Source organism: Argiope bruennichi, chromosome 8 (assembly GCF_947563725.1).
Source record: "Argiope bruennichi chromosome 8, qqArgBrue1.1, whole genome shotgun sequence".
Lineage (NCBI taxonomy): Eukaryota > Metazoa > Arthropoda > Arachnida > Araneae > Araneidae > Argiope > Argiope bruennichi.
This window is the reverse complement of record NC_079158.1, coordinates 12,534,571-12,558,155: the sequence shown is the minus strand read 5'-3', so window position 1 is coordinate 12,558,155 and position 23,585 is coordinate 12,534,571. Positions and strand designations below refer to the sequence as shown.

General features: G+C 29.9%; 1 protein-coding gene and 1 long non-coding RNA gene across 6 annotated transcripts in view; one reads left to right on the top strand and one right to left on the bottom strand.

Moving 5' to 3' along the window:
- The window catches only part of LOC129981916 (myelin transcription factor 1-like), a 295,518-nt gene that overhangs the window by 79,639 nt on the left and 192,294 nt on the right, over positions 1-23,585 (top strand). For all 5 annotated transcript variants that reach the window (XR_008785385.1, XM_056092972.1, XM_056092973.1 and 2 more), the window contains exon 2: positions 19,405-19,493. The gene's annotated coding sequence lies outside the window, so the exon portion shown is untranslated. The remainder of the gene's footprint in view (positions 1-19,404; positions 19,494-23,585) is intronic.
- Positions 1-23,585, bottom strand: part of LOC129981917 (uncharacterized) — a 142,816-nt gene that overhangs the window by 49,705 nt on the left and 69,526 nt on the right. The window lies entirely within an intron of this gene.

Genomic DNA, 23,585 nt, shown 5'->3' with positions numbered 1-23,585 from the left:
TAGATTCTATTTGATAGGTGTACACTTAGGATAATACTGCACAAGCATTATATTATTGTATTATAATGAATGCTCATGATAGTGTTATTTTATCTTAGTAACAATACAGATAATTCCATAATCTTTAAAAATATCTATATTAGAATTATAAGCATTCCTTCGAACATTAATATGCTCATATCATCTCAAAAAGTTCTGAAAGTCAAACAAAAATATCTAAAAAGTGATATTACTTCAAAATGTTTTAAAAAATAGTCTTAAATTTTCATTACAAGCTAGTAAATTCATTTTTTTAGAGAAATAGAATACCTTGTACTAATGACTAACTATATTTACACTAAAACACGTTACAGTCTTATTTCCAAGAAGTACTCCGAATTACAAAGTCCCGCCTTTTTACAAATCAACAGTCAATAAAAATTATTGCTAAAAATTATTAATTTTGTAAGTACTTGCGCTTAGTAGGTAAAAATCGCAAAAATATAGGGTGTCCGAGAATTGTTGGAAACTGTAAAAAATTAATGAAAAAATAACAAATAATCTTTCAACTACAATTTTTTTTTAATTAGAGCACATTCTTAAAAGTTTATTTTCATGAAGGTAACACGCCGATTTGAGGATCCGGGGGTCGTAAATTATTGAAAGCGAAAAAGTAGTTTCGTTTCACAATTCTCGTAAAAGCTATATTTTTGTGAGTTCCACCTACTAAACATATTTTGGGACCCTATGCTGTATGGTGATTTTTTTTTATCCAATTGATGTCTATAGTCACTCCTCTGAATTTATTGGTCGAATTCGGCAATACCCTGTGTGTATATTGTGTGTGTGTGTGTGTGTGTGTGTGTGTGTGTGTGTGTGTGTGTGTGTGTGTGTGTGTGTGTGTGTGTGTGTGTGTGTAAATGTGCAGTTGTACGGTAAAAGGATATTTAAATTTAATTGTTTGATTCTTTGTTAAAACTTCGAAATATTAGGCATGTTTAATACTCAAATTCCTTTTAATGGACTATTCAGCTAATAAATATCAGTAATCTATATTATTTAAGCCTAATTTTGATCGATAAATCTTTCACCCTCCCTTAACACCGATTGTAAAACAATTGTTTTGAGAAAAAGCGTCATATGATTCGATTCAAATCTCAAAAAAGATTAAGTTATTCTAATCTTACTTTATTACGGAATATTTACAACGACGTGAACAACACATCACAATCCAGTCTTTTACGCATTATACATTAGGCCCATGTATGAATATCATATTTTTTATGCTTTCTTTCTTTCCCTTCAACCATAAAACCGAAAACAACAGGGGATAGAAAAAGGGGCAGCAAAGAACAACGTCTATTTACGGTTTGATATGTGTGTGTGCGTGGGTTACTTCCCTCTTGTTACTCCACAGAATCAAATAGAAGGGGAGCAACACTTTTTTATTTCAGAAACAGCAAAACGAAAATCGATTTTCAAAGTAGGCAGGTTCGTTTGTGGGAAGTAAGGGAAGGGGACAGCGACATTTGATTGACTTCTCACCAGGTGCGCCCCAGCTCTGTGAAAGAGGGCAACTCTTACACCCGACGTGGACCTCACTTACAGCCCCAGTAATCTACATTTGATCTCCCTCCAGCACACAGAAGGGTGCCTCTCTCCTCCCTTTCTCTTCTCAGTTCTTTTCTATATTCTACTGAACAGTTTCTTTTTCGGTTTGTTTGCGAGCGTCCCCCCCCCTTTTTTTGTAGGGGTTTTTTTCCTACCGCAAAGTCCAGTAGGCAAAGACCTGATCAATGGCTAAATAAATGTAGATAGAGTAAAAAAAAGGGGGGAGGTGTGCATTTAATAGTGGATGCTTAGCTTCAATCTTGGGTACTTTATAAAGGGTAGTAAGAGGCGGGTACGAAAAAATAAGGAGTTAGATGTATAGGGTATACGACAAATATAACGATTGATGCCAGATAATTTCTTCCATTTTTTAATAAATCGATGTTTTTCACAAAGCATTAACTTTAAAAAAATCATTATTTGATACTTTTATTTTTCATACTAAAAAAATTATGCCCCTCCATACAAATTTGCCCATGAATCTCTAATTTTAGTTCTGAGAGGAATGCAAAATATAGATCAATGGTTATTTTAAAGCATGACATCAAGAAATTTAAATTAAATGACTTCCGTGAAAAATGTTGGTCGAATACGTTTTTGTGAATCATTTTTTTCTTGGGCTAGCGATACTTGAGAACTAAACTAAATTATCTGAAGACGTATAGCTTTAAAAAAAAAAAAAAAAAAAAAAAAAAAAAAAAAAAAAACTTTTTTTAATTTTATTTAATATCAATTGTTCCCTTATACACCTATTTTCATTAAATTCAAAATTGTATGCTGTAATAGAATTTTGTCTATATTTTCCATCATATATAGTTCGCCGAATAGAAGACCCAATATCACACTTCAAATGTTAACATTTTATTCTCTTGTTGGACTATATCCTTGGAGACTTTGACTATAGATTACCTGAGGTAAACCTGTGATTTCGCTCCATTATCTGGGAATAGATTGCCTTTCCACAGAGTTTACTATGAAACTATTGCACATTTGAATTTCCCTAACAGTAAAATTTTCATTTGTCCATTAGTAGTCAATACCTTTACTAATGTGCACATCAATATAATTTTTCTTGAATAATGCTATTCAGCTACAATCAACCTTGTTCATTGGATTAATGATCCCCCCTTCATGCATGATACTTCTTTAATCCAAAGTGACTTCAGAACTATATCCATAGGAAATAATTTAAGGATTTTAATAATTTTGATTACTTTACAAATATTTGTGATTGTATTGGTTCGGTTACAGTTATGCTTATCACATTAAAAGTTATGCTTATATGATTTAAACAAAGTTTACAAATTCGATTAAACAAAGTTTAATCGTAAAACAAATTTTAAGCATTTAAAATTCGTAAAACAAAGTTTACAAATTCGATTAAAGTACATACCGAATATAATTTGTCAGAAAGTTTCTTTTTTTGGGGGGGAGGGGGATTACTCCATCTTTTCTAATATATCTCATCTAAGCTGTTAAGTATTAAAATTTAAACGCTTGCAGTTATTTAAATTTCCTTGAACAACTCATTGGTTTTAAATAGTTTTTGAGAAATACTCATACAAAAAATTAAAAAGAAACAAGCCCGTTCCTAGAACTTTAAAACAATAGTTTTAAAAAGGAAAAAAATGAGTACAAAAATCCGAATAACATTAAAAAATTATTCCCAAAAAACACATGTTAGGATTAGACATTCAATCACAGCTCGAATTATATTTACAGATAAATCTAAAACGAGCGAAAAATGTTAAACCATTTAATCTCACACATAAGCGTACAAGATAATGGGAATGAAGAGGGCCATGCGAAAAAAATAATCGTCATCTCTTCTAAAAAGAAGAAAATGAATGCAGAAAAAGACCATGGAAGCAGTAAAAAACGCATTATTTCTAAGCTGCGTTATAAAAAAAAAGGTCGGTGAAAAATAATTTTAAGAAGAAAGAACTCGTTAATTAATGCGACTTGGTGACGACTGAATTAATTTCATCATTCTTTTTTCATTCGGTTGTCTTGATGAAAAAACGCAAATCTGCTTTAATGCAGAGTTATATTGATCGGAAGCTAAAGTGACCAGTGATTAATTTAGTCCCTGTATTCTGAGGTAAAGAATTTAAAGGTTTATTTTCAGACAGACCGTTAAGGGATGTTCATTTGAATGTTGTTTTTATCAGCATTTAAAGATGATTAAATGGGTGGTATGAGCTAGATATTTTTAACAGAAAATAATCATTTGGATAATTATTTTTTAAAAACCTATGGAAACATGAAATAACTGAAAAAATATTTTAAAAAGTGTAAAAATATTAAATTTTTTTATAATATTTGTATGAAATCGTACTGTCCATTTGAATGAGTATTCTTAATCATTAAATAAATTTTCCTGTTGAAGAAAAAAATAGTTCTTTGATTTGTCTGATTGAGGGGTTGTGTAAGAGAATGTGTGAATGTCATCTTCATATGAGGTAGTCAGACTTAAGCCTTCGGGCACTGAGGGGTCTTTACCCTCAGAAGCTACTACACCCCTCTCTTCCCTATTTATTAGACGTGGTTTGAGTTGATGTTCAATCCAAAGGGGATAAACAACAACAGCATTGTTCTGCTTTTAGCAAGTTAATTGTCATAATGTTTAAAAATTTGCCGATTCACTGGCCACCTTCTTGGTTATAATTTATTAAAATCAACATAAAATAATTTTATTTGATATTGTCCAATCTAATTTTACATTTTATAAATGAGAAAACACGGGTAATGTAAAATTCCTAAATCTCATACTTATTTGATAGCAAAAAAAGATGTTAATTTTCATTATGACAGATTAGATCTTGTAAATTTTGGAGGCAATGTAATAGGGATGTTTTAATTTCCGAAATCATAAGAATTCGATGTTATAATCCTTTCCATCAGCATGAACATAACGTATTCTTTAAATAAGTTGTAACAAAGATAATTCCTTTCTTTCTGATATCGCAAACTCAATCAGTTCTCAAAATTTTCTCAATAAATAATATAGAATATCCAGTCCCATTCTTTTTTCATGGGTAATCGTCATTAAAGTTTTAGCACTAAACGTTAATTGCCGTTTTTTTAAATTAGTATTCTATATTTAAAATGATATTATTTAATGCTGTATGGGAATAAATCAAAGTTATTTAATCAAATACAAAAAATAAAATGGTAGCAATACAATATTTCTATTCACTTCAGTGTAAGCAGCAAGAACCATTTATTAGAAAGGATGAATCACAAATGTTATTTAAGAAACGATTTCAGTTCTAAATAAAGAACATATTAGGACATATTATTATCGCATATCTTATACAAAAACTTAAGCAAATTCTTATTGCAAAACGTTGAAATTAAATAAAAATTATTATTACAGTATCAATTATTTTCACATGAATATCGTAATTTCATAAGCGAAATTTCATGATTTTTCAGGTTATTTTTATTTTTTAACAATTGTTTTTAAATTAAATTTAATTTTAGTTCGATTTAGGCTTTTTTTTTAGATTTATGTAATTTTTGTTGCATTTCACTTTTCTTTAACAGACTTAAAGAAAAGCGAAATGCAAACTTTAATTCTTGAGATTTTAAATTCTGGGAGCGTTTTGCGTTTTATCCTTTGCATACTTTTAGACTTTTAAAAATATGCAAAGCATCTGAAGCTCATTTTTATTTAATCTGTAAGCATAATGATGAAATTTTTTTTGAATAATATTAAAAAATGATGTGAGGCTTTAATGATTTATTTAGTTTTATTAGTTGTTGTATTTAATGATTGTCATATACTTGTAAGAAATTCTTATGGGTTATATTTAGAATCGCATTAGCTACAACCATTCTAAAAAAATGAAGAACACGCAATATCAAAAAATATGTGTTTGTTTGTGTGTGTGTGTGTGTGTGTGTGTGTGTGTGTGTGTGTGTGTGTGTGTGTGTGTGTGTGTGTGTGTGTGTGTGTGTGTGTGTGTGTGTGTGAGTGAGTGAGTGAGTGAGTGAGTGAGTGAGTGAGTGAGTGAGTGAAAACTAAATAGAAAGAAAATTATTTGCATTAATTCATGTCAAATAATAAAAAAATAATGTTTCAGTAAAAAAAAAATAATACATAAATTGACAAAATCGTCGGCACATTTTGGGAAAAGATTTAATATCATGTCAATGGAAGAATCTTCTCCCATCTCTTCGATGCAAACTAATACATCCGGCAAACTACCAATCATACATCTTGAAGAAACCGAATCTGAAAGTAATCCTAAACATCCCGATGACAACTACGCTACAAGAAAAAGCAAACATTTGGATCTGTCGAAACATTTCTCCCTTTGAATCCAGCTACCCAAACAAATAACCTGCAAACAAATATGCAAACATCGTGCAAATACTGAATAAAAAAAAGCACAGTCTGGCTTTAAAACCTCCAGCAATATAATACACGCCCTTCCCACTCCTTGCGCACACAGTGAGAAAAAAAAGAGAAGGGAATGGTAAAGATATATCCCCTGCTGAATATCTTTTGATTGTTGGCAAAGAGGACGATTTATCGAGTGCGGGTAGAAAGCGTCAGGAATATATTTTTGAATGGGTGAAAGGGTGTAAGAGTGGATTTGGAATCATTTGCATATCCCTCTTTTTGTCCTCCCCTTGGAGTAAGTGAGTGAGGAATAACCTTAACAGTTGTCTCACTCTCAAAACAGATGTTTCTTCCTTTTTCTTTTCTTTCTCTCGCTTTCTTCTCTTTCTTCCTTTTTTTTTCTTTCTCTTTTCTTTTTTGATTTCTGGTTTTTTCCCTCCTCCCTCCATTTCTGGTGCTGTCACGAATGTTATTCCAGTCACCTTCGAATGTTGAAGTCGGAGACCCGTCGACCATCGATTTAAAACATTTTTTCGCCGGGACTCGCAACCTAAAATTTTCTTTTATTAACTGGCGAGGCGTTGATAAATTACGCCAAAGCAATGTCGCTACATAATAGGACTCTCATGAACCACTTAATAATTTTAACTAACACATTTTAAATACCTCATCTTTTTAACAATGAATGCTTTTTATAATCAAGAGAATACTATCCCAGTCATGTTTGGAAGTTGAATGCTGAGCATATCTTGTCCATTGACTTTATTTCCTCCCCCCCCCAAACTAACTAAAATTATATGCTTCATCCCTTCTTTAACTGATACAGCATCAATGAATTACGTCGAGGCAATATCACTTCATAACTGCAGCGCGTAGTGAATCTGTAAAGGTTTTCTGCTTGAAATGACTATGTCTTATATTTTTGTAATTTAAACTACTCTTACAACATCTAGATTTCATTCTCCTACTTCTGACTCGTGGTCACGATTTTAGGTCTAAAGTTTCGAGACTCAAATCTACTTTACATCCGCAGTATGCAAGAATCTGGTGCTCGTTAAATCCACTGGATTCAAACTTGATTTTTTTTTTCTTAACTACCAAAACTTCGGTCATTTACATCCATTTCTAATGACTTGATGATGTAGATGTCTGGTCTACGTCAAGTTCCAGCGCACGATGGCGTTTGTAAATTCTTTTGAGATTTTAAAAGTATAATGGATTTTTATTATTTTTTTTAATTGAAACTTCATTTTGATAATTAAATTCTAAATTACTAACCGTTATAACGACCAGTTTCTTTAGACAGATTATTGACTTTTAGACAGTTAAATTATTAATATAAAAAGTATTTCTTTTAAAAAACCGTATTTCATATTTATATTTGATGTGACTGAAAGACATGAATTCAATCGAATCCATTTAAGGCAGACTAAAAAGCATATATATTATTAAATAAAATCGGAAGTGAAACTTTTATTACGGAGTTAAGGACTGACAAAAACATGCGTTTTGAGAGCTGTTTTTGGAGTTTCAATGAGTTTGAATTCCATCGCATCATTTGAAAATATAATCACAGATAAGTGTATCAAATTGAATTAAAATTAAGGAAACAATTTTACAAAAATGAAATTGATATCATTAAAAAAGTAACTATTTGTGTTTTAAGATAACATAAAGACTAATTTTTGTGATATAATTGTTCTGGAGGAAAGGAACATCCATTTCCATAAGAGAATCTATCTACCGACATTTAAGTCTATTTTTGCGTTCGATTAAACTTTCTAATGGAAGCCTATTTCTTAATTTCTTTCTTATTTTTTTCTCTAAATGAATGTAGCTTTTGGTAACAAGGTGAAACCTTTTATAAAAAAATTTCTAATAATATATTATATCTCTATTAATTAAGCAATCGAAGAGTTCAACTCCATTGCATCTGTAAAAACATTCAATGAAGTAATGAAATTCATATTACGCCGGTGTCCTGACATAGGGGTAGTGCGCCTTCCCCGTGATCTGTGGGTCCTGGGCTCGAGTCCCGGCTCGAGCATGGTTGTTCATCTGTTCTACCTGTGAGATTCAAGTATTGTAGTAAATGTGCCCCCTTGTAAAAAGGGGTGTTGCAAGCGAATGTGATGCGTGAGTGGCTATGACATACTCTTGGTCCTAGTTGGCGTTACTAAAACAAGAGACTCTCCCTTGTCTTATGGCTTGTCCATGGCGAGTGCCATTATAAACAACAACAATTCGTATTATGGCTTGTTTTCATTTCAGTAGTGTCATTCGATAGTAAGAAATGAGAGCGATTTCTATGCCACGTATGTTAGCGCTTTATATATATAGATTTTTGATACCTATCTACTACAATACTTGAATTTGTTAGAATAATGTGTAGTGATCTCGAATTCTATGTGCAAGGGTTTGGTGCACAACCTGATATCCGCCCTCCGGCTAGGACTGGAGAAGGGGTGTTAGCCCAGATATTATCTATCTCATCCGACCGCCATCTCAAAATAACTCTCGAACAGTTTCAAAATGGGGCGGTGGCCCCTTCATACTAAAGAATATTCTTAATTCATGCATCGAATTATAGGTGTTTTTGATCTTTTATTCTGAAACTGCGATAAAATAGCCATTGATTTAAAAGAACAAAAACATTTTAAACATGGTTAAGTATTTTAAGTGTTTTTTTGGAAAGAAATATCAATATATGCCTCTAATTTGAAATAGAAAGATATTATTAGGTGCCTCAAATCAGGTAATAATTCAAATTCTAAATCATGTCGTTATTGCAACTTGTACAGGGGGTATTAATGATCAGAAGTAGAAAAAATAAATTTTTGAAAGGTATAAAATTTACTATTCATTCACAGTTTATCCATTACAACTTATTCTGGTTCATCCGATTTTTATTCGCAATTATTTACGTTTTATCCATGAATTAATAACATTGCTTTCAGACATTCCGGTTAAATAATCATTTTAACGAATAGTAAAAATGTTTCTCAGAAAGAATAGAAGAATAATTTACGGAAAATCATTTGAATACATGTACTTAATCCACTTGGTCGTTTTAATAAATTCTGTTAATAACTTATAAAAAGTAAAATATTATTCGAAAATGATGCTTACTAATCACATATATAAACAATTTCATATAAGTTCATTAAATGGTCGCATTTAATTGACCTATGGTCCACATTTCAATGTTGTTTTTTATTTTTTCTGTTTTGAATATGATGTACGTCAAAGAATTTTAAAGAGCTTTAAGTATTCCAAGTTTCGAACTGCTCTGTAGTTCACTTTAATTCATAAAGAAAGAAGAAAATTGTACGTGCTGATTCGACAAATTAATTATTTAAATTGAAATAATTTTTATTTAACATTGAATTATATAGGAGCACCACTTATCCAGAGAGAACCTAACCATTCTTTTACTAGAATCGAAGTGAATAGTAAAAACTTTAGAAGCTCTATTTGGTTAATATATCAATTTTAATAATAACAAATTGGCCTTTAAACTTAAAGAAGCATCAGCTGATCAAAGATAAATAAAATATTATAATTTATCGTTTCAGTAATAATAAAGTAATCGGTTGATTTGAATAAAATCATAAATGGTTCAATTCAAGTGAACTTTTCTAAACGAGATATTGTCATTGCTTAGCAAAATACTTCGAAATTCTATTTCGCGACAGTAACTGAATGTATCGCAAACAACTTTTAAATCACTGTAGATATTCATAATTATGAACTTATTTTTAACTGTAGTTCTTATTCATAACATAAAAGTAATAATAAAATTAAATTTTCAAAATTGCTTCTGTTTCTATTCAGTTAATTCAATAAAAGATAAAAAATCTTGCTCAGATAATTTGTTATTTTTTCATGTTTTCTTTTATTTTATCTAATTAAATAATGCCTGTCATGGGAAAAAAGTTTAAATTCATTGAATTCTAAACAATTTTTTTGAAGAAAGACGGTTGTTCTTTAAACGACATTAATCTATGTTAATATCACAAGGGTTGATGAGTTGCTGAAAAAAGTTTTTTATTACCTTTACCTTTAAATTACCTTTGATACCTTTAAGATACCTTTAAATTAAAAACTTTTGATAACTAGACCAAAGAAAAAAATCATAACTATTATTCTCTTTTAGATACTTCATGATTTCGAAATCTTTTTTTTTTCTTTCTTTTTTCTTTTACTGGCTTTAGTACTTTAAAAAACACATTTATTTCCTTTCTAGAAAAGTAATGTTTTAATTATTTTGTTTCATTTGCTGCGCAGTTTATTGGTTATTATCACTTTTTAAACATTATTGTCTTCTGAATGTTCTGTGATTTTATATCAATAATCGATTGTTGAGAAACTATAAATGCAAATTCAAAATTGATTTAAACTAAAAATGCAAATTAATAAAATCGATTCAAATACATATGTTTGAAAATGTTTTAATTAACTTCAGCTTCGAAAATAACTTCATTAACTGTTTTTATAAAAAAAAAACCAGAAACTGTGAAAACAACGAATTATGGAGAAAAGAATACTTTGAATTGAAAACGCTTAGTCTTGTTTCCGTCCCATTCTGAAGTGATAATTAAGACAGTTATAGATGAAATTAATTATCAAATAAATAAGACGAAACCCGTACATTACTCTTTAATTTTACTAGTAAAATAAATTATATATACACCATTCCCAAATATATAGTGGATAGATTAAAATCGAATTGCGTTTTCAACACACGATTCTTGTCCGGATATCTTTATTTCCGGAATCTTTAAGATACTGGCTTCTAAGATACTAAAATTCTTATTATTTACTGGTAAAGCATTTGCATCATCCGTCTGCAACCATGAAAATATTATTATAATTTCATTGATATTAATCGCTAGCCTCGATATTAGACATACGCAAAGTTATAAATTCTACTAGTAGAGAATGTATGTTAGTCACACGCAAAGATATAAATTCAACTGCTATAGCATTGATATTAATCATACGTAAAAGATATTAATTCTACTAGTACAGCATGTATTTTAGTTATACATAAAGGTATAAATTCTACTAGTATGGTATTATATGAGCCGCACGCAAAATTATAAATTCAACAAGTACAGGATTTATATTAATCCCAAACAAATGTATAAATTCTACTGGTACAGCATCCGTAAGAGTGCGGTGTTCTACAAAGTTATACTGACACAGCAACTGTGGTAGATACACGCGAACGTAAAATAATTTGCATGTCAGTAGAGTATCGTGACTGTATTAGTCATAAGTGAACGTCAAACAGGGTCGCGTACACATCTATATTTCCGCAAACGCTTTTGTTTCAAAAAATGTGTGCTTACCGATTCATTCTTATCCCAAGTCGTAAAACACCCCGCGTAGCTCTATTCTCTAACCTGACCTCCCTCATCAAACATGCAAAGTGATTTCGAAACACACCGAAGCCATTGACTCTGTTTAAGACGACATTGCTGATTATGATCGCCTTTCTCATTTGCATACCATTGCCAGCAGAACAATAAAACGAAGCCCACCTGCACAGACAGAGATACAGACAACCCCCAAGAAAAACACCCCGCTACTCTAGCCGTCGTGGGAGCTCTGGCTCTCCAATTCCCAAAACTCTTCGCACAAGGAGAGCGGTGAAAAACAAAGCAAAAAAAGGGGTCTAGGAAGGGTTTTAATACCGCGCGCAAACACCTATCAAATGCATTTTATTGTTGTTTCGAGACAAGAGCTGTGTTTCTAGACGGGCACGTTGCATTTTACCATATGAGACTAATCGATCTTCCTCCTAGTCTAGACGCTGTAGCCCCAAGCTCTCTAAAATAAGGCTCCTATTTGGGTTGTGTCTGCAGCCCTGGCTCATTGTTAGTCGCCGCCCTTTCCTCCTTCTCCGACTTCCCTCCCCTGTTCCCACTTCGAACGAGAGGGTGGGGGGATGAATTTTCTATAGAAGTGTCTTCCCCCGGTTATTATTGTCCGGTTGCGATTTTAATCCCGTGTTTGATTATCGTACGGAATCGTACAGAACTGGTTGGAGATTTTTCAAGACAGGAAGTCGAGGTGTTTTTGTGACGGGGTTTTGAATATGGAATGCGATTTCAAAGAGAATTTGCAAAATAAAGAAATTCAGATATGTTAAAGATCTCGCTCCTTTGAAATGGTTAATACATATTTTGAAACTGCATTTTCAGATAATTATTTTTATTTTCTTGCTATACATAAAAGAATTGTGAATAACAGAAATATATTAACGTAAAATTTCATAAGAACCTTATTATATTTATTTGGAAACTGAATTATCTGCCAATAAAATAATTTTATTTATGATCATTCACCTCAAATATTATATATATATATATATATATATATATATATATATATTTACTCTTTAATATCCGTTCTTTAATAATTTTTATTCTTCATAATTTTAAAGAAACAGTTCATTTTTTGTCTATTGTCAAGATTATTTTTCAAAGTAAAGATGTACAGACAAAAGATAGTATATTGATCAGGAAAGCAGAAATTAGAGAAAGTGAAGTGAACAAGTATTTTGAGCTCATACAGTTTCAAAAAGGAATTGTCGACAGTATATTAATTCTGAAGGGAATAAAATAATCTACGCAACGTAGAAGTTAAAGTACAGCTGGAATTCGAGTTATTAAGAAATTATTTTTATAAGGTTAATTTATGCCGTTAAAAAGATCTAGCCAATATAAAAGTTATGCTAGAAAAAGGTATTTAACGCTCATAGAAGAAGGTAGATTCAATATGTATTTAATTTCTGCTAGAAAAAGGTATTGATTCGACCTTTTACAGGTATAAATCACCTTTTCTTTTTAATTTTAGCAATAAGATTAGAGAACGTTTTACTCATCTTTAAAAAAAATCTTATTTTTTCTAATAGAAAGATTTATTATTGTATTTTAAAAACCATAAAAATCACGAATTTCATTGAACAGAAAATGTGTTTTTCAAGATGCCACATATTCCCCGCTACTATTCTTCCAAAAACAGTAACCTTCATTACTTGAAATTGATTTTTTCATCTTATTAATTTTCATAATTCAATTGAAAATTTATCTTATCAAGATGGTCCATTTTGTTCTTTCCTGATACTTTATTCCATGACATACTTCCCTTGCCCACCAGGATAATTATCTGGAAAATGTGGAATACGAAGATGTTCACTACTCGATTTCCTGTACTCTCTTCGTTGTGTTTAGTGTGCCTCCCAAAATTGCAAATGGTCATTGGAGGTTACAGATTCCCAACCTGATACGTAATGCATTTGAATCCATTTTACAAGGAACACAATTCCTGATATTATGATATCTATCGTTGAATATTATTAAATTCCTATAATTGAATGTGATATCATATTATGCTCAATTTTCATATTTTACTCTTAATTAATCACAACTACAGATGGAATTACAATTAGTAAATAATATATAATATTAGTACATAACATATGATTAAATTAAATTTATAATAGAAATAATTGGTCTATCTTTTCTTTTTGGAACATCTTTTTTTTTTCGTTATTCACTTCACCACCATCTCTAGTAGATTTATCGATCTCGTAAACTTTCTACTTTCCTTTCCTGCAATACTCTAAGTCGTACGTTCAGAAATAAATAATCATAAGTGAGAATTTGATTTAAAGGAGCACGTTAAATCTGAGATTAATCAAATTACAACGCCTAGTTGTGGATTACATGTTTGAAAACAAGATTGCAATGCATGGGTTCTTCATATCATTTGGCTACATTTAAATCTTAGTTCTAAATAGCTCATAAAATACTGAAACGAAGTAAAAATCAGGCAAATAATTTATATTTTTATATTCTAACAAAAAATATTAAATACAATGGAAATTTATATGAATATCACATCATTTCTATAATAATTTGAATAATTTCTCAAAGGATGAACATATAAAATTCCCTTCAATATTATAATTTATATATATTTCTATAACATCTGTTTCAGCGACCTCAAAATTCTGACTTTGTAGGTGACAGTTTTGTCAAACGCAGCTCATAAGCGTCCTTTAGGAAAATGAGCTTTTGTCGGCATCTGGACTTAGCTACGCCACCATCTCGGTAATTTTCTCAAAAATACAAAAAAAGCAATTAAAAATATATATTCGAATCTTTATATATATTTATCATATGTGGAAGAGAAAGATTCACCTATTTCCATACGTTGAAAATTTGAATTTATTATTTTAAACAGTAGCAAAATTTTGCGTTATAAAAACAACATCAATTCAGATAGATCGATTTTGAAAAGATTTATATCGAACTGATGTATGGGATTTTAAACGAAAGTAGTATAAAGTATTTCGTAGCAACGAAATGAATTTGGTTTTATATATATAAAATGTAGAAGAGAGGGAGAAAAGGGGGAAGATATTTGTAGATAATACCACTGGATAAAAACGACGGAAAAATACTAATCATCGTTCAAAACACGCATTGGTTAAAAATGTTTAATTAATGATTACTTAATGATGATGATTTTTAATGTTTAATTAAGGATGATGATTTTTAATACTTAACATTTCAGCACCTCTTATGCTAAGTCTTGAGAACGAACTTTTTAGAATGCACATCATTTGTTTTTTATTTCTTTTTAAAATCAGTTGAATGAACTGATACACATCAAACACACACTTTAATTATATTTTTAGTAATTGATATTACACTTAAGTAATATTTCAATATCAAAAATTAATCATTTAGTTTTCAGGTAATTAAACTCTTCTTAAATGCTTGCAGATGTATAAAAATCCATTTTATATTATTTATAACAAAGATGGCATATTTAAAAACACTAAATAATGTATAGAATGAATCCCGATGAATTTTCTCAAAAGACTGCAACGTACTCCGGTAATTGTCTAAAACGAAAAATTGTAGACGTTAAAAAGCTGAAATTAAAGTTTTAAGTGATTTTTCTTTAAGTCTAGCTGAAAACTTATGCCGTTACCTTTAATACATATCATTAAAAAAAATTTAAAAATTGAATTGTGTCAATGTTCAGAGGAATTTTGTAATAATTTAGAAAAGAACAACAATCTCTCCTACCGATTCAGAAACATGTATAACTTTGGGAATGCTTTTCTTATGAAAATGATTCACGTTCCATTGTTCAACTTAACAATGACTGTAGTTAAGTGATGCCGAAATAATGATCTTCATGTTTTGAAATTTCCACGTTTCTCCTCTCATTACAGCTCTCAATGAAATGTGTCTTTTCACTTCGTTTCATCTATTGTTGTCAATGAATTGCAAGAATAAAATAACATCATTTCTCGAGCAATAACAGTTTTTTGAAGAAGATTGTTTTACTCTATTTTTTATTATTCATCATATTTATTGCAATATCATTGATTTCATATTTCAATTAATACTTGCTAGAAATAACATAAATTACAAAATAATTTTTTTGTTCAAAAGATAATTAAAAAAAACCATTTCTTGAAGAGGGATTCTTAAAAAGTATTTTTTTTTTTTTTTGTATAATTTTATTTCATTCTTCCTTATACTTGGAACTAGCATATTCTGAAATTTATAAGTGAGAATAAACTATTCCTTTCCCTTCCAAAATTATTCCAATTATAAAATAATAATAAATATTCCCCATTACAATTACAAAGAGCTTTGAACTGTTACGGACAATAGAATTTCTGCATCATTCTCATTTATAGATCACTTCAATTCAGATTTTCTTATTTTAGAATATCAAAACATTTTTCCTCCTTCACAAACATGCACTTTGAATTTCGTGAAGCTCTTGCCATTCAGATCCCAACCGCTATATATTTCTTTAGAACTGTAAGATATGTCTTAAAGCTGTCATCACGTTTAAATTTTTAAAATAATACATGGCATCTCAAACCCATATGAACAGACATTGTTTTAAAAATTACAATGCAAAAAATGACGCTATAATCGTAAATAAATAATGCGCAAATGCAATCATAACATAAGTACACTACAATAAAGATATACCGCAAAAGTTTTATTGAATTTTGGTTAAAAGAAATATAAAAAATAGGCTGTTATAAAAAATAAATGAACTTTCCAAGTATTTTGAATTTAAATTCTGGATCCATTCCTATGAATTATCATGATTGTCCTATCAGACACGTTTCCATTTAGTGCTTCGAAAATGTTATCACCGTAATGCAAACGCAACTCTTTTTTACTTGTTGCTTTAATTCCTGGATAGTCGAAAACTGACGGTCATGGGCATATACATCTCGCACAATTACTTTCCAAAGGTTTATAATTTAATTCAGATCTTGGCTGATAGTTGGCAAGTCTATAACAGTCACTTGATTCTGTGTAAATCAAGTTCTTGTCGAGTAGGAGGTGTGAATCCAGTTGGAATTGCAATTTTTTAATTCCTAAGATATTTCTAATCGGGGGTGGGTGATTCGTGACATCTTGATATTCCTCAGAACACTATCGACTATTAATAAGAGCCACATTCGTTCTTCCGCTGAAATAGAAAGCGCCTCACACCATAAGAGAACCCCCTTTTTGTTGTGAACTAAAGATCTCGTGAGATTCTCGTCGCTGATCATATGCCCAGGCATCAAAGATAAACAAACTCTTTTTTTCGACATTAAAGAAAGTATTTAACCATTCATCCATTCAATGCATGTATTATTAGCCGAAAGAACGCGTGCCTTTCTATGGTGCGATTTCGGCATAGATGTTCAATGTATTCTGCGAAATTTATGAAATTTATATTTCTGTATGAAATGGTGAACAGTAGATCTCGAGATAGGAAACATTCCACAATATTTCATGAAGCTGATTTCTTAAAATTGGAAACTGCTCGCAAAATATCTCTATCTTATCGCTGAAATACCTTTCTCGATCAACCTGAACTTTTTTTTCCTTTTCCAATCGCATTCGATAGAATTTCATAATTACCAAATCTGGTAGATTTCATTTGTTTAGCGATATCAAAAACTTTAACATTTTTAGTTTTTAACCTCCAAATTTTAGCTGTAACAGCTGCATAGAACTAAATAGCGTGAGGGATTTTCTAATAATTCTCAAATTGAAGAATGAACAATAATTTTACATTTCGAAGCAGCTACCCTACATGTACAGAACGAAGAAGATGCCGTTTCTTAATACGATGATTATAAAAAAGAATATTTTCAGTGTCCATATATTTTAGGACAATGGTACATAATCCCATTATGTCCCATAATATATAATGGGATATAAATATATTTTTGCACTGTAATAATTTTATGCTGTAATTCTATATGCTAATTAATTTTTCCAAATTATTGCGTCATTTACTGAATTGTTATTTCAAAAATTCACTTGCCCATATAAATTCGAGGGTGCATTGTATGTTTCTTTGAAGTTACGATCAAAATTACAAAAAAAATATGCTTTGATATCTGTATTATGAAGTTACTTGATTTAATAGGAGCATCAAAGTTCAGCATTCTTTATTTTAAATCAGGATGAATACTACAGGTGATTATAAATGATAGCTTATACTTTGATAAAAAAAATGTATCATAGTTTGTTATCGATATATAAATTTCTGAAATCTATTCATATAACATCTGGTAACATTGCGAATTTTTACGATGGTATGTTGCGTCAATTCCTTCCTGCCTAAAACGCGTCGTATTCCAAAAATTTTTTAGTCATTTTTGCTATGTTTCATATGACAAAATGAAGTGGTCCTCAAAGCAGGTTTTGATTTTTGAAACACATTTATCATAAACAGTCATTAAAAATCAGAGATTGCACACTATTGTGACTGTAGTTTCATTTTCTTTTTTAATAATAGAATCTTCCATTCATTGCAAACAATTCCACTTAAATTACAAGCAAGTCATGTGAGTCGTAAATCGTTAAAATAGCCTTAATATAATCAACTAATGAAGTAGTTTTACTAATTTTTAAGGTCCATTCTTTTCCTTTCAAAATTTCAAAGCAAAAATTTAGTGGCATTCTAAAACTAATTAATCGTTTACTTACATCCCAATTTTTACTTCAATAAAAGTTTTGTTCATATTTTTTCACTTCTACCTTTGTATTTTAATAATTTTACCGGTATTTATCAATCGATGGGCAGCATGCATTTGCAGATATGCAAAACAAAGGCTGATAATTCTAAGAAACTATCGGAATGATACGTCCAAAATCTTTCTCGCGTACTTTCTAATAAAAGTGAATTTATGTTTAGATGTGTTTTTTCGCAACTGATTGAAATCAAAATTTGGTACAAAACTAAAACATCAGTCAGAAATTCACATACGTTCACATAAATTCACACAACAGCAGTCACAAATTCATATACGTTCACATAAATTCACATAACAGCAGTCACAAATTCACATACGTTCACATAAATTCACATAACAGCAATCACAAATTGACATACGTTCACATAATTTCCATAACAACAATCACAAATTCACATACGCTCATATAACAGCAGTCACAAATTCATATATGTTCACATAAATTCACATAACAGCAGTCACAAATTCACATTTGCGTGCTTGAGTTATTACGTTTACATGCTTCTGAAAGTATAAACCGACAAACATTCAATTTTGGCTCAAAATTTAATAAGTGTCTTTACTATATATGTCAAATCAGTGTCCCGCATTTTTTCCGTCTAGGACTTTTCGGAAACTTATTTGAATTATTGCGTTACTTATATTCGTGCGGACAGATGGAGAGACTTCCTCTGAATAGATTTGGATCGAGATAATAACAAGTTCGGTGTAAGTACCATACACCAAATTTCATCAGTCTATCTCAAAGTATTTCTAAGTTATCGATATCACAGATAGACATAATAGACATCTGTTTTTCGACCTCAGAGAGGTCTTGGAAATTTGTGAAAAATCACGAATTCGAATTTTTTGACGATTACAATCATTTATCACTACTTTGTACACAAGAAAAAAAGGAGGAAAAAATTCACAAGTTATCATTATGCATTTACGGAACTATATAATTTAGGGATACTATGAGAATTTAATCCGGAATAATATACCAAAAAGTGAAACTTTAAATTTAATGGATTATAGCATATAAATAAGGAACAGATGATAATTTTATAAAGGTATACAACTCATTCCACTCCATTTTTATGAGTTTATTATTTTTATAAACCAGAAAAAGCATTATTTAAATGAATTCGTGTTAAAAAAAATTAATAATGGAACTAAATAAATATTTCATTGTGTAGTAAAAATCATATAATAATGAATCAATTCTTGCGCAATAAGCAAAAAAAAAAATGTATGTTTGTTACAATTCTTTGTTACAATGTTATATCCTTTGTTTTAAAAAAAGGCACATTTTAGTAATTCATTCCCATCTTAAGATGACATCAGTAATCATTTTCCAGTTACCAAAATGCTCTCCCATCTATTCCAGGAAGAAGCCAAAAAGAATCCTCGGCTGCTTTCAGAAGAAAGAAGACGGAAGATGGGTTCTTGATGACTAACCGGGTGACGTCACCAAAGGTAGGCATCTACGTTTATTTATATTTATAAGATTTGTTTTTAAGTCTTAGAAGAATCTGGTTGCGAAGTTTTTTGCATCGACAACTGAGTGGGTGATTGATAAATATATATATACGAAAATTGAGCAGAAGAACGTACAAGCATTTTAAAACTATCTCATGTAGTTGTTCAATACAGAAAAATTTCCCGATGACATTTTATTTCCTATAAAATAAACTAAGAATTTAAGCGCAAATTCCGGGGAAAAGTTCGAATGGAACTTTTTTGTTACTATGGAATTTTAAAATCATAAAAATTATTAGAAGACAATAGGAAAATAATTAGAATTATGATTTTAGTTAATACACCATTACACCCAAAAAGTTCTAAAACATATTTTATTGAGGGTAAATGGAAACTCTTATATATGGAGTTCCCTTCAACCTATATCCGCCCTGTGCAACTATGACCTTTAGCCTAAGCTCACAGAAAAAAGTATATGCAGAATAGAAGCGTTTCCCCACTTTTTATTTTGCCCTTTCTTTCAAGGTATTCTTCTCTGTAATTCTTGGAAAATCATTCCTACGCTAGAAAAAAAGTTCGGACATCATAGGGCCAGATCAAGGTTGTGGTAGCATTGGAATTTGATTTAGCTAATTCTTCACCCAAAAGAAAAAAGTTAATAGATCATAGGATCAGATCAAGATTATGGTAGAACTGAAGTCGTAATTCATTGTGGCTTACAAATACCTATATTTACGAGATACAAACATGCGTTATACTTTTCGTACAGTATGAAACAGTATACTCTTATTAATTGGTCACATAACGTTATTCACTTATTCGGGAAGAAATAAATTTTTCCTATATGTAATGAAAATGTTTTAAAAGTTTTCTATAGTCTATATTTATATATGCCATGTATATTTTATACATAGTAGTGCATACAATATAGAGACGATTTATTTATTGGCATCGAAACATTATGACACAATGTATTTTCAGATAATTCTTAAAAATCAAAAAAGAACCCTTCATAGTTAAAAAAAATGTTAGTAATGTTGCAACGAAATTTTTTATGTGAAAAGAAACATCTTTTTCACTATTAATCACAAATTAATAATTTAAATTTCGCGAGTTTTATAAATTATCAATAAGATGATGTCGTGTCAATAAAAATTCGAATTACAGTTAGAATAACAAATAAAACTAGTCCATATTTTCAAATGAGACATAAAATGAAAAAAAAAACTTATCATTGTATTATTAGTAAAAATTATTTGATTTTATTGAATTCTCGGAATATTTATGAATTATAGCAATCATAGTTTTTTTTCACTTCGATAATATCGTCACACAATTATTCATGAAAAAATAACATACTATAAGGGCGTTAAACAAAAATAATGGAGAAAAGTTCTCCAAACAAAATGCATAAATCTGTTAGTTGTATTCTCAGTTGTTATTTTTGTATTAAAAAAGCTTTAAATCAAATAATGTTGAACAAAAATAATTATAAACTTCACAAATCTAAAAGCTAAGCCGTATAAATATGACTAACAATATTATTTTTATCATAAAGAGTAACTTAACACAAAAGTACACACATTAAAACTTTTTAAAGCAAAAAAAAAAAAAACGAAAGTGGAAAAGATCTTTTTTGGAGTTCAGTGATTATGTTTCAGTATTGAAAACTAAAATAAACAAACACATAAAAATCGTTAATTTCTTTTTTCTAATTATTAAACATTGTTTTGATTTTCTTACTTTTTCGTCTTCTTGGGAATTTCAATTATGATTCGCTAACAAAAATTTATTTTCGATAATGTTTTTATACTAAGTTTTTTCATTTAAAGAATTACACTTATTATTTTTGTAAATTATTTATATAATTATTGCATAATTTCAAGGCAACAAAAGTAGGGATAAGTATATCTCAAGAGTTTTCAGAATTATCTTAGTATACTTTTTAACCCTATTCCATTCAAATAGACACAGTACATTATTCGATAGTCTACATTCTTTTATTTGATAATTGTAATTCAGTGTACCAAATAATCAATACCAAAACGTTTTTGAGAAAGATTCCAGGTTTTTATACTGACAAATATATATTGTGTACATCCTCTAAATATCGTATGACAAAAGTATCAATCTTAATAAATTTTCATTTAATAATGGTAGTGCAGGAGTATTAATAAAAATAAATGAGTTTATATGTGACCATATGCAAATCGGCTTTATATATTTCGTAATCAGCCCAATAAACGAATTAAAAAGTTATTCTTTTTTTTTCTACTTTTAAATATCAGTAGAAGAATGCAGTGTAATAAATGGAGTAAGTAATTTACAACTAAATTTATTTTTAAAAAGTACCACTTAAATAAAATTTATTGAATTTTATTTGTTATATTTTATCACAAAATTCAAGAGCTCCCTAAAATTACAGCACAAATCTTCCGGAAAAAATGAATGCCCTTACGATTTTTTTTTCATACACTGACTTCAAGAATGATTGTTAATTTAAATGGAATCATTTGTTGGGGGGGGGGTATTATTTCACGAAAGTAATGTTTTCTTACGCATTACTTGAATTATTATTAAACAATGTAACGGCTCAGTTAAAGCACACATTACTTATTTAAATGTTCTCTTCTCGGACATAGGACATCTGTATTTATAATAATATATACAGATGTATATATTTATGTATTTATAATCTGTATGATAATTTCAAGCGAGTTTACTCTAACTATTAAACTGCATAATCGACTTTTAAAAGTAAGAAGAAGTGGGGGCGGGTGTTTGATTCAATAGCATGTCATATAAATAATTTTTAATCACGTTTTAAATTATTTTCGGAAGAGTCAGTATTGGGAGAGAAACAAACTCTATTTCATTTATTTTTCCTTCATTGTTACTTCTCATTCATAAAGCCCTTAGCCCAACATTTCTCCCTACCTGAAGCCTTTTTGCTGAATAATTTCGTAAGTAATAATTTAGTTGGTAATAAGGTAAAGCAAAAATACCTATATCATGGTTGTGTTTTCGCCTAATGAGCAGTTTACTTTAAGATAAACTTCCAAAAATGCATCTCAGTGCAGAATTTCAGTAACACTTAAGTTAGAATTAATAATTATTTTATTTGTTTAGGTAAGCTGGCTTATAAATGATCCATCAGAGATTATCAATATTTTTAGAAATGAATGGGGGGTTTTATGTTTGAGGTCCTTTTAAGCGTCATAAATTATGTTTAACTTTTCTATGCAAAATGATCAATCAAAAGTTTTTTTGTTTTGGGGAATGAATCTAGTTTATTATCCTGAGGACCTAACCATGAGACCGATGTATATTACCTTCAATATCTCTATATTTAAATCTCTCATCTGATTTTACGTCGTGGCCAGAAGTTCCGGGAGATTTGTAGGCATTCCTACACTTAATTTTTTTTCTTTACAGTGTTAAAGATAGTATCAGTATTGTTAAAACTTCCTTTAAGTGACCATCATTTTTGTTGTTAAATCAGATTATCATACTTATAGTAGCTTAAAATAATTCGATTGGCAGACGATCTTTTGTTATCCAAATGCTTTCTATTTATAAACTTAGTATAATCGTACCTAGTCGTTTGTTATTGATAGCAGTATATATCAGTTGCAACCAGTATATATTATTTAAAGGAATGAAAAAAAATTAAGAAATTAATATACCGTGGCAGGAGGGAAGGTGGGGGGGGGGGAGAATTTATAAAACAATTCAATACTAACGCGGTTTTTTTAAAAAAAATTTTAAAAAATAAAATCTGACATTCACAGTTATGGAAATGAAAATAAATATTTCTTTTTCAGACACGAAAATATTTTTTAAAGATAAGTAAATTAAATTTTATTAAATCTTACAGCATACATGTTTATAATTCAACATAAATTGTGTTTAGAAAATAGGAACCGTTTGGAGAATTTCGTCATACCCCTCCCTGCACGCGAGAGAGTCCGATTATTGAGATTAATGTTTCCCACTCAATAAAAACCACAAAAAAAGCCATCAGACGATTAAAGCTGATGACACTGAACGTATTTTTAAGCGCTCGCGAGATGGTGGCGGTAGCAGTGG